Below are 3,540 nucleotides of genomic sequence, written 5' to 3'. Positions count from 1 at the left end.
GTGATGGTACGCATTTCTCCTCCTTACACGAGGCATCACAACAACGTTTCACCAGGAAACGCCGGTCAACTGCTGTTTGTGTATGAGAAATCAGTTGGAAACTTCCCTCATGTCAGCACGTTGTAGGTGTCGCCACAGGCGCCAACCTTGTGTGAATGCTCTGAAAAGCTAATCATTTGCATACCACAGCATCTTCTTCCTGTCGGTTAAATTTCGCGTCTATAGCACGTCATCTTCGTGGTGTAGCAATTTTAATGGCCAGTAGTGTATTTAATTGAGAAGAGAAGGCTGAGTGACTTTGGAGAGCTTCGTTTGTTATAAAAGAGGGATCTTCCTTGCTTTAGAATGGGAGCTTTATGCGGAGTTCTGTTTGTTTCGGAAGATGTATCATGTTTGTGTTTTGATTTCAGAGTGCAAGATTCTTTCTCTATGGTAATTTTGATTGGATTTTGATTCCTACGAACCCATTCGGACCGCCATCAGGAAAGTGAGCGCGTTGGCGATGCAGCAACGTGAGGATTAGTGCATTCGATTATACGAAAACGAACACGCTGCGTGGACGCCGGTTTCCGCCAGTGGTGAGCGAGTCCTTAAGCAGCCACTCCCATTCGGCCGGCCACTGATTAGACGGCCAGGAACACGGGCAGCGGTGAGCGCGCGTACAGATACACCTGCCAGATATGCTAAAGAGCGGCTTTCACATTCCGTGTCGATGCCGTCAGCTGCGTTTCTGGCCACGGGCTAACAGGTCCGCGACGCACGTGTTCGTAAACGCGTCGCCAATCAAGTCGCCCAGTCATCCGCCGGGTTTAATTGCGATAACTGTAAAGGAAAACATTATCGTACCTGAGATTTAGAGGCCATGTGTGATGCTCTGCACGCTAAAGCAGGGAGGACTAGTGGTTACAGGCTTTAGCATACGCAAAGACGTCCGTGATACCCTTCAGCTCCAGTGTTTCTTACGTTAAGCCCCTTTCGGAACCTACTTTATATGCAGTCGAGCATCTGTTATTTATGAACAGTGCACTTAAGTGTAGCATTCATCACCATGAAAAAAGAAATTGGCGTGATAACAACAGCAATGTAAATAAAGAACTTCGTAACAGTTTTTCTTTCCACAGAATTTGTGGCAAAACTGTAACTTTTCTCTACAAAGTTAATTAACTGCTTATTGTGAAACAACAGTTTGCCACTACACGCTACCATTAATCCTTCCATGCATGCTCCATATCGTTCGCACATTTACATACCCCGGGTCCACTGGACCCGTTAAATCTAATATGAGATTTTAAATGAAAAAGTTTTTTTGTATCTTCATGCACAAATATTTGGTTTTAAGGTTTATCAGTGAAATAAAATAAATGTGAGATATATTTAATAGTGTTATTAAGTTAAAACAGTACCTATATTTTTAATAGTGAATCATTTTCTTTGAAAAAATTACGTTACGAAAACTGAAACATAAGTCACCACTATTATTTTTCACGTACTGCTGACAAATAAGCCTTAGACAAAGAAAGAATCATTAACCAAAAAAAGCATAATATTAATTTTTACAACTGTCGCATATCATACTGCTAGTGTCCTAGCACACATGATTTGTGCACTTACAGCACACTATCTCTGTTTCTCTGTCTTTTGAGCCAGGACATAACGAACCCCTTTTCTTCTGACGAGCCAGCCGCTGTGACCGAACGATTTTACGCGCTTCAGTCCGGAACCACGCTGCTGCTACGATCGCTGGTTCGAATCCTGTCTCGGGCATCGATGTCTGCAATGTCCTTAGGTTAGTCAGGTTTAAGTAGTTCTACGTCTAGGGGACTGATGGCCTCAGTTGTTAAGTCCCATAGTGCTTAGAGCCATTTGAACCATTTTTTTCTGATGACACACCATACATTTACTGTTATTAGTGCTGTATCGTGTTTGAGGAATTGTAATGAACTTCTCCATATCCAGGTATATGGATTTCTGTAGAAAAGGATGAGATCTTCTTATCATAAACGGTTGTATCAACTACACTGAAAGTTCCTTGTTGAAAAATCTCCTCGTGTGCAAAAGCCCTTCTTGGTATGTGGTATGTCGTGTTTTGGAAAGAATAAAGATATACTTCCATCACGTTGCATCAGACAGCCATAGACCAGCATTTAGTTCGCATTTTGCGTGTATAATTGCGCATTAGCTGATCCACATCATCCACATCTATAGAGTTATCATGATGCATGGTACTTAGGAGGATTACACACTTGTTTTTGTTCAGCGGAACACTAAATGAAAATAGAGTTGGATTTACTTGTCTGCTACAGTTTGGCTTCATATCTTTTGGAATTTCACCTTTATCCATCCTTATTGTTCCCACAACACTTGGGTTTGAGATGTTCTCACTTGTAAAATAATTATCTACAGTAACATTTCTGGCTGTACCGGCAATATCGCCTGCAAGGGTCATTGCTGTGGTAAGGCGGTAAGGGTGTTCGGAGGTGGTTCACCCTGTTCTCTTTGTGTATACATATTCCCACCAATGACATATCCAGTTTCAGCTTCGCACACCTAGAATATTTTCATTCCACGCCTTCTAGCCTTATTTGGCATGTATTGCACTAATCCACAACGACCACTAAATGGAAGCAGTTGTTCATCCACTGTAACATTAATTGTAAGTATCATTACTTTCCTGCACTGTCCTATAAATATTTTCCATACGTAGGATATAGCAGTACGCTTAACTGTTTGCAGCCTAGTCTTTCTTGTTCCTTTGTCATCAAATCTAATGGATCCTCTTATGGCCTCAAACCACCTCACATACACTGCAGCTCTATATAACGGACTGGAAAACTTTCCCAGAAACAGTTCTCTGGTTGAAACACTCCTGTCTTTAATGAGCTCCAGTATGAAGCAAAATTCCCCAGAAGGCGAATATTTCTTCTCTAGTTACATCATTCCAGTTTTTCTTGGTACACAAACACTTCTACTCATCTTGCCTCTGGGTTGTGCAATTTCATCCGCAATGGCTAGAGGAATAAATGAATCCCAAGCATCTTTGGGGGTGTAAGTTAATATTCCCCGCGTTGTCCTGTATATTGTGTGCAAGTGTTCTTTTCATTTTGCATTTGTATGGGGGCTTTTACTTCGTAACATACAACCTGGAGCAATACATAAGTTAGCAATTTCACTGCTTATTCGTCCAGAGACATTATTACTGACATCAATATCATCATCACCACCTTCACCATCACGACCACCACCACTATAGCATTCTTCTGAATACCAAGAGTTGCATGCCGTTGCCTGAGGAATATCTTCATTGCTTCCATCTGAAGCAGCACTTATATCTTAAAGGGGACGTGTGCTATTTTGTTTCCTACTACTTTTCTTGGATGTAGATTCCTGCATTCTGAATGAAAAAAAAATAATAATATGAAGAAATAACCGAATTCCATGTCCGCCCCGGTAGCTGAGTGGTCAGCGTGACAGACTGTCAATCCTAAGGGCCCGGGTTCGATTCCCGGCTGGGTCGGAAATTTTCTCCGCTCAGGGACTGGG

Source organism: Schistocerca nitens, chromosome 8, assembly GCF_023898315.1.
Source record: "Schistocerca nitens isolate TAMUIC-IGC-003100 chromosome 8, iqSchNite1.1, whole genome shotgun sequence".
Taxonomy (NCBI): Eukaryota; Metazoa; Arthropoda; class Insecta; order Orthoptera; family Acrididae; genus Schistocerca; species Schistocerca nitens.
This window is presented reverse-complemented; position numbering follows the sequence as displayed.